Genomic DNA, 9,248 nt, shown 5'->3' with positions numbered 1-9,248 from the left:
CAGGCCTTTTCCTGTCACTGCATTCATCTCAGTAGTGGAAGGGGTCAGTGAGAGAGCAGGGATGTGCTTTCAGAGGTGTGGAGTGTTTGTGGAGTTGCAGCAGCCCTGTCTAGTGAAGGCACTGCAGTTCCAAAAGCAGCACTCTGTGTTGACAGTAGGTCAGCTGTGCTCCAGGAGAGGAGGCAGCAGCTTGCTGGGTGAGCCCTCCCTCCTGCTCAGCAATTCTTGTCATTTCAGGACTCTGCAGTTTAGGAGACTCCAAGGAGTTACTCAGATAGCAGCAAATTGAAAAAGTGAGTTGTTACAGAAGGAAAACTCACTGCTTATTACCAAGGTCTCTCAACTCCCAGACCTATTAATTTTTCATGGAATCCTTTTTCTTGTTAATAAGCTGGGGTGAGGGTGACATGATGTTTGTAGCATTTGCCTAATTGCAGTCCAAAATTGTGTTTAAACACTTGTACACTAAAAACCAAATGTACAACAAGCTGGGGGGGGGCTCCTTACATTTAGAAGGGGTGTTAAGGACTTGATTTCTCTTTCATTAAAAACAGGTCTCCACTTCCAGCAGCTCTGTGGCAGTGTATTTCTGTCTGTCTGAGCTCCCTGCTTTGCCTTTTGTTTTCTCTGCTGCTCCAGTGACAGAGGAGTGCCACAAGGTGCTGGCACTGCCATGCTGCCCCTGAGAGCTGGGAGGAACAGGAAGGGTCAAAAACATCTGGGCAGAGTGTGGAAAAAATTCCAGGGCTAAAAAGATTAAGGGAGATGAAAACAAGCTAAAAATACCACAATTCTTTCTACAGAAAAGAATGGGGTGGGATTTTTGAGCTGGAAATTTAGCTACCAAATTTATGAACACACACACCAGCAGCTACTGATGTGGATCATCCCTCCTGCTGGGATACCTCTCTAGGATGCCCATCTTCACACACTTGAGGACTCATACAAGCCCTACCCCACTTGCTTACACCCACAACTTATTTTAAACCCGCTTCTTACCTACCCAGGGTGTTTTTGCACCTCCACAAGATCCTTATCCCAGCCCCAGAGCCTCCTGCTGGGTTAAGAATATTTGATGTGTAAATATTTGAATATTTAGGGATAATCCTAAAAAAAAACTCTGTGCCAAGTCCTGCCAAGGAGCTGTGGTCATGCTGCACATGGGGGAAGGTTTGGCTCCCAAGGAGAACAGCCCTGAGCAGCTCTGGCTGCCCCAGGTGCATCCTGAGCATTCACTTCAGCCTGTGCCTTTGTTATTTAACCACTTCACAGCCCAACAACAGTTGTCCCTCCAGAAAGCACCCTCAGCTCACTCTGTCACACAGCACAGAGAAGGAGGGGCTGTCTGGCCTGCTCCTATGGACATTTTGGGATGGATTTCTCTGGAAACTCCAACATTCATCCCATCAGAGCTGGAGCTGTGTTTGGTTCAGGCACCACTGGGAGTTTTCCCAACACCCACAGTGCCGATTGTGCCAGGGGCCGTGGCCACTCATGAGCCTCAGTGCAAGAGGACAGGAGGCTCAGGACCGTCCTTTGTTTTTAAACAAAATAGCTGGCAGAAGAAATGCAGGTGGCATTGACAAAAAATATCACCGTTTTAAAAAGTTGTGTCTCTGGTGGCTGGTGCTGTGAAAGAAGAAAATTTCAAAGTTCATTTCAGCTCTTTATCTGCACAGGGGCAATGCTAAGTTGTGTTCTCTGATCTGTACACAGGTAGGAAATTCCTAGTGTTGCTTTCAACTCATTTCAACAAAGCTCTGAAGAGAGGATTTATCCTTTAACTGCTCAGACTCAGACACCAGAGAGAATAAGCATCTTTGGCTCAGCCCTGCACCAGCAATGGCTTATTGAAAGCTGCCAAAGAATTGGCTGTTAATTTTCTGGTTTAATACACTAGACATTTACAATACAAAGAATATTCTTTGCCTAATTACACTAATTGCACAACTTAGTCAAAAATGGGCCATAAATGTCTAGGGCTGTTGCTTCAGCTTAGATATACGTGATGTGTGATTACAGATCAATTTGTGCACATCTATGCAATTCCTTCTCCCCTTCTCTGATAAAATCTGCTCTACCTTTCAATACATTTTCATCAAGGCTTCCAAAAACCAGCGTGCATTAGAGAGGAACTCCTCAAAAAGCTTCACTGCAGAAGATATCAGCAATTTACAATGGAAATAGATACCAGCAGCAGCTGCTCTGTGGTCTGTGTCATTTCCCCTCAGAGCTGTGGGTTTTTTCTTCTGCTGAGAAAGAAAGCAGCCCTTGAGCAGGGCCAGAGCTTGGGCTGTGTGAGCCCTGCTGCTCCAGGGGCAGAACAGCTCCTGCCTTTAACCTCGGAGCAGCACACACAGAAATGGGGATTGGAGGAGCTCTGTGTTCTTCCGGACAAGGCAGAGGAGAGCTGAGGATGTGCAGCTGTGAGGAAACACATCCTGGGGCTCTCCTGAATCCCTCCAAGGGAAGGGGGATGAGCAGCCCTCACCAAGGGTCCCTGCAGAGCTACAGGTGCAGATACAAAACAATTTCAGTTAAAGAAAAATTAAATTTAAGAAAGCAGTGTTTCTATCTGTGGTACCAATGCTCACTCTCTGCTCAGAGCACACCACTGAAAGTGTTTATTTACACAATAATGAACATATAACAGGGCTCCCTTCACACCTCTGCCTCCAAAACAAGCCCATACAAACCAAGTTACTCCTCACTTGCCTGGCTGTTAACCTCCATGCCAGGCAGGAACCCAATGTCTGGCACAGAGGGTGCACCCACCTCTTTGAGAGACTTTTCTTAGTTAGATCAGACCAGACCAGGTGTTAAACCAAGACCTTAACCAGTTCCTGTAGCGTGTTAGAACTTGAACTGTCATAGGTCCGATGCTTTTCTCTCATTGTCAGTGCAGGATAGGTGAGAATTACCCTCAAGAGACAGAGAACTTCAATCTTCAGTTTTCCCACCTCATTATCTTTCCCTCCTCACTCACATTTCCAGTCTCCATTGAGCCCATATTCCTGAGCTCTCTGTACACAGACAGCCAGGCTTGCCCAGGCTGGTCCCTCCTTTCTGCCCTCACGTTTGAGCTTTGGCCCCAGACCAGGCTGGGCTGTGAGCAGCACACAGGAGCTGCAGAGCCAGGGCTGGCAGATGGTGACTGCAGCCTGCACATCTTGAAACACGACTTGGCCCAGCCAAGGCAGCTCCCAAACAAACCCTTATAAAGCTGCATTCACCATCACACATGAAATCTGATTTAGCCCTTATAGGCTAGGGCACAGGTGAGTCCTAAAACTCATCACTCCTGATAACAAACACCCTCCACGGGACTGATCTCGTGATTACAACTCTCATTACGTGCCAACAACAAAAAAGCCGCAGTTAAAACACAAATGGCAGTGGTTGCTAAGTGACAGCATCCATCACAGCCCTGAGACAAACAGCTGTGGCTGCACAGCAATCCTGTCCTGTCCATGTAATTGAGGATAAAAATGCTGTTTTCATAACTGTCCAGTAACCCTAACTTTGACCCAACAGAGTATTTTGTGCTTTAGGTTCTGACAAAAAGCTCTGTGAAAACAAGGCTAAATCTTCCACTGAAACCAGTGGAAGTGAATTTGATTCAAAATACCTTTAATATTGTATGCTCTTTCAACATATTTTCTTCCCAGTGAGGTAGTGCATAAGACAAACATGGCTTTCTCAGTGGAATGGCCCATTTCTGAAAACAGAGATCGGTGACAATATTTTCAGTGAGGGCCACGTGAAACAACAACAAAATCAACAAAACCCCCACTTGTCAGCTTCTAAAGGGAACCTGTGGGCTTTGTTCCACACTGAACCTTTCTGCGATATTTGGAAAAGATGACAAGATTTCAGAGCTGTAAACAACATTTATCCTCATAAATAAAGTATCTAAACTGTAAATTTAAAATTACATGAAATGATGATTGAGTCTTTCAGGAGCCTGAGGTCCAGCAAGGCACAAAGGGAAAGGGAAAGCAGGGGTGGGAGCGAGGTGCTTCAGAGCTGGGTGATAACCCTTGGAGTAGAGAGACCCTAATTAGCACAACTGGCAGCTCAGTGCATCCGAGGAAAATGATTTAGGAAAAAAAGGAGGAAAACCAGCTGCACACAGCAGTTTGCTCACCCCAACACGCTGCAGTAAAACCTGTTTGGGGCCGTGCTGGCTGCTGAGACAAAGGGAGGGATGTGGCAGTGTCCTGTGAGCAGATCTGGAGTGAGCAGGGCAGGGCACACGCGGTGCCCAGCACAGCAGGAGTGCAGCAGCAGCAGGGGCGCCCAGCCAGGGCACTGTCACTGTCACTGTGTGCCCTGCCACCGTCTGCTCCTACCCTGAGCAGCGGCTCTGAGACTGCTCTGCTGATTATGAATGAGTTCTCTGCTGCTCCATCCACGGGAGCCTCAATTCCCAGGGCCAGCAGTAACAGATCTGCCCACAGCTCCAAGAACACACGAGCTCTTTGGCTGGCGTGGTCAAAGCTCAGCCATGTGGATAAAGCCAACTTGACTGCTGCTCTTGGTCACCATCTCCATGCCAGCATAGGAAACACTTCTATTTTGCACATTACACCAGAATAAAATGTGATTTCCCCCTCGCCCTCTATATTTTATCCATGAACAGAGCACTTCTCCTGGCTGTTCTCATTGCTTCACCACAGTCAAGAAAGGGAGTGTGCCTCGCACTGGTGTTAAACCCTGGGTCTGTTCTCCCAGTCCTGCAGCACAGGGTGAATATTGCAGGGCAGACAAAGGTCTGCCTCTCCAGCAGCTTTAAATCAGGCAGCTCCAAGGTGCAGAGTGTCTGGCTGGCTGCATGAAGGGCACGTTCCCCATGTGTGCTGGCGGGCACACAGCTCAACCTCCCTGCTAGCACAGACGTGGCATTGGGAGGGATGAAAGGAGAAGCCTCCTGTCACCCTAATTCCTCTTGAGAACTTCTGCCCCGTAGGGATCAGCCTTGCCTTCCTTCCTAGTTTGGGAGCATCTTCCCCGCCCTTTATTTATTTCAGCGAGATCAAAGATTCATCTCCATGGAAACGTCTGAGCTCAAAGAGTTTCTGCACTACAGCTTTGCATCCTGCACGCAGGGCTTGGCACCGGGTTCTGAAACAGAAGCTTTGAGATAATCAGCAGCCAGGTGTCTCCAGAAATGGCTTGATGAGCAATAATCAATAACCTGAGCAGTGTGGGTATGTGTGTCACTAACACAGTGGTGTGGAGCTGCCGTTCCACAGTGGAGTCTTTGGCCCATGAAGAGCACATGAGGGACATTGACATAAAGTGCCAGCACCTAGAGAGCAGATGTCCCCATATCTAATATTTGATAGGACTCCCAGGGGACCAGAGCCACATGGGCAGAGCTGCTGGAGCCCATCACTGCCCACCCTGTGCTGCAGCTCCTGCCTCAGAGGAGGTGGCTGCAAAGCTGCTTGGATTTACCCAAAGGAAGCAGTGAGTGGCCCAGCAAAGACCTCATGAATTCTGCATTCAAACTGCTGCCTCGGGGCCAGCACTGGCTGGGGCACTGGGTCTGTGTCATTCCAGTGATTTCCCTCCCAGTAGCTCTGAGCTCCAATTCCTCCAGCACAGTCACTCCTACAACTAGTTCCCAGGAGAGGGAAAATAAAAAAAAAATTAAATAAACCAGACATGTTTAATGCTATTTTTGTTCCCTTTTCAGCTCACCACATGGCCACACAAACTGTTAAACTGTTGTTCTGGGGGCAGGAGCAACCAGCCAGGAGGAAAACTATTCAGACATCCATGGCAGCTGCTGCTGACAGAAAGGGGCCGTGGAGCTGCAGAGCCTTGCAGGAAATCCTGAATTCTACTTAACTCTCACACGAAGAAAAGGAGGACAAAAATGAGTGAAACAGAACTCATTTACAAGGCTCACATTTTCACAGGCATGTCCTAGGAAGGGTGGGCAGGGAGTGGAGAGCAGTGGGGCTGCATTTGCACTGGAGCAGAGCTAATAGCATCCACCTGGAGAGCATCACCTGGGGCAGGAGGAAGCCCCTTCTCCCAGCCCTGCCAGGGGCACAGATTCTGCTCTTGAAGTCAGACCACTGCTCATGGCAGTGCACAGCCCCAAGTTGCACATATGCAAGCAGAATGTGATTTTTATAATCATATTAAAAAATTTTCAGAATGGTGACTGTGCAGAGAGCAATCCAGCTGCCAGCGTTTAGCCTTATCCTAGGGCACAGGCAGAATACACCAGCCATAAATTAATACTGCATAAGCTGCACCACGCTGGGTTTCATGGCTTAATTATAAAAGAGAAAGCAATAATCAAGGGATCTGTAAGGCTAATAAATGTTCTGAGAACACCAAATGTGACACAAGAGCTGCAGCCAGTGCGACAGGACATGAATGCATTTAGAAAGCACGTTAATCACACCCTGAGCATTAATTCACAGCTGGTTTCCAGTGACAGCACTTGGCCTTCAGCCGCCTTTGTAGCGTCACCAGGCACAAGAGGATCCTCACCCAGCCCAGGGCAAACTGGGCTGTGGTCAGCTCCCCAGCCAAAAATCACAGCCATGCACCAGCCCAGCGAGGCACAGAGATGAGCTCTGAGGCTCTGCAGCCCTGTGCTTCCCCTGTGCCCCATGCCTGAGCTCGGTTCAGTGCCCACTCCTGTGCCCACTCCTGTTTCTGTGTCAGTGATGTGTCCCCCTGGGTGCCCAGCATGAGTCACCTGGCTCAGGACAGCACAAAGGGAAAACCAGGCAAATTCTCCAGTCACTCTGCAGCAAAATACTTGAAAACACTCTGTTTCTCAGTGCCTCCAACTATCTCTGCTCTCCATCTCGTGTCTCGTCTCACTGCAGTGTTTTAATTACGCAGGCAGAGCGTTGCAGGGCTCTGCCTCTGAGGCACAGACCCCCCTCCTTCTGTGGGGAGAGCCTGTTTCACATCACTGACCATGTGCAACTTGATGTCTCTACATCTCAGCGAAAACTCTGATAAACCTTAAAGCTGGGGTGCCACCAAAACCCTCTCACCTGCACTGTCACACAGCTGTCCCCAAATTCCTGCAGGCTGAGATGCCACTGCAGGACACGACCCAGCCCTGAACTCTTGACATCAGCCAGGCACTCCCTGAGCCGAAACGCTGCAGGACTCAGCGCCAGACAGGGCTGCATCTATAGAAACTTGAAATGCTCCCAAGCATCCATTTCTGCCCAATAATTTATTGGAATCAAAAAGTTTCCTATCTGCAAAAGTCTCATTCTCCAGCTCTCTACAAAGGGCAGCTCTTCCCAGCTCTCTGCCCAAAGATCTATTATCAAAGATTTATTTCAAAAGAAATATCTGCCCTTCCTCCCTTACTAATATTCCCAAATTTATCTATGTCCTACTTAACACCTCCTCTGGAACCAGGAAGCAAAAAGCTATTTCTGCTGGACTCAATCAGTGGACTCTGCTGAATCCCAGGGAGCACACACCAGATACCAGGCTGAGTTTAAATCCTGGGATGGATTGCTCAGGCAGCAGCCTCCCCCTTCCCCAGTTGTTCCCAAAACCTAATCAGGAGCCAAGAGGAAGATAATAATGAAAATAGATAAATAAATAATCATTTTGTATATTCCCCACATCTTCTAAGCCAAGCCAAATTTGTACACTGAAGTTGCATTCTCCTGGCTGTAAAAATACATATCTGCCCCCTCTTCTGCCTCTGCAGCCATCTGGGAACCTGAAATCATGCATCCTCATGGGAGTGAATCATAGAGCAGCCACACTGACTTCCTGCAGAGACACAAAATCAACAGTAAAAAGTGAAGAAGACCCTTAAATTTTCCTCAGATTGGCACAAGACAGACTTGGACCAGCCACACGTGTGGGCTGGTGTCTCAAGAGTCTCCAGCTCCAGTCAAAACTCTCCGCTCTGAATAAGCCCATAGTATTAGAATCTGCCCAGATGCACATGAAGCCTGATCTAGCAACATATTTGCAAATAAATGGCTCCCTTTCATCCACCCACAGATCTTCTGCCCAGTGTTTTCATCTTCACTCCAGAGCTGTTTTCTTTCTCTCTCTCTTTTCTTCTCCTCCAGCATCAGCTGTGGCAGCAGATTGCTCTCACTAATCAAAGATGGACTGGGCTCTCTCTGTGTGCTCCTTGTGGCCCCACAGTAACTCCAGCCAAACATTTGTGTTCATTAAAGCTCCTCCCCAAGCTGCCAGCAGAGCCTGGGCTGCGCCAGGACACAGCAGAGAGGGACAATTCTGCTGGTGTGGCTCTGCCTTAGGGACAGTGATGCCCCCAGTCCATCACCTACCAGAAGGAGCCTGCTGCTCTCTGCTGCTCTCCTGCCACCTCCTGCCGAGGAAGGGAGCCGTCCCTCACTGCTGCCATTCCCTCGGGTTTCTCAAAGGGATCATGGAGATCCTGGAGTGCCACACTCAGTGCTGCTCACCCACTCCCACAGGAGGTTTGTCTGCAGGGCTTTTTGGGGAAGGGTGATGGATGGGGCAGGATGCAGCATCATGGGCATGTCCTGGCACATGGGATGGCACTGCCCAATGCAGGGCAGCAGCTGGGCAAAGGAGGGGCCTTTCCCCAGCACCAGCACAATGCACTGCATTTTCATGGTGTCATTGGGGGAGACAAGGAGCACTTCATCCCCTTCCACACCCTCTGACGTGTGGCAGGGAGCCAAATCAACTGATTTCACTGAGGAAGCCAAAACCTCCTGCAGTCTTGTCAGATGAGGTCCCTCAGACTCCCCAGTTCAAGGTGAAACCCTGCTTTAATAACTCCTCATCTCCTGCATCAGACCCTCAGTCACCAGGACTTGCAAAGGGAGTGATCCTGACCCCAGACAGGTCTGTGCCACCTCCTCCCAGGCTGGGAACTCTCAATCTCCGGTGCAAACCAGTCAGTCCCGTTTCTCCCCCTTTCCATCACCATTAACATGTAGGAGATCTCACCCTTTGATTTTGAGCCTGCTCCTCCCAGCAAATTTTGTACTTTACTCATTTCCATAGAAGAGGCAATGTGAAATTAGATTCTTACTGTTTTTGTGGGGGCATTCCCTAATTCTCCTCCCTGTGTCCAAAGGTGGGACAGATGTGGCTGCAATTGCTTTAGGACCAACATCAAAGTAGCTGCTGGTAGGTCTACGGGGCTGCCCAAGTCAGGGTTTTGTGACTGACCTGCAAAGAGATAACACGAGCTGAACCCACTCTGCTCTCTCCTGGCTGCTGCTGAGGTCCAA

This window comes from Zonotrichia albicollis, chromosome 16 (genome assembly GCF_047830755.1).
Source record: "Zonotrichia albicollis isolate bZonAlb1 chromosome 16, bZonAlb1.hap1, whole genome shotgun sequence".
Taxonomy (NCBI): domain Eukaryota; kingdom Metazoa; phylum Chordata; class Aves; order Passeriformes; family Passerellidae; genus Zonotrichia; species Zonotrichia albicollis.
This window is presented reverse-complemented; position numbering follows the sequence as displayed.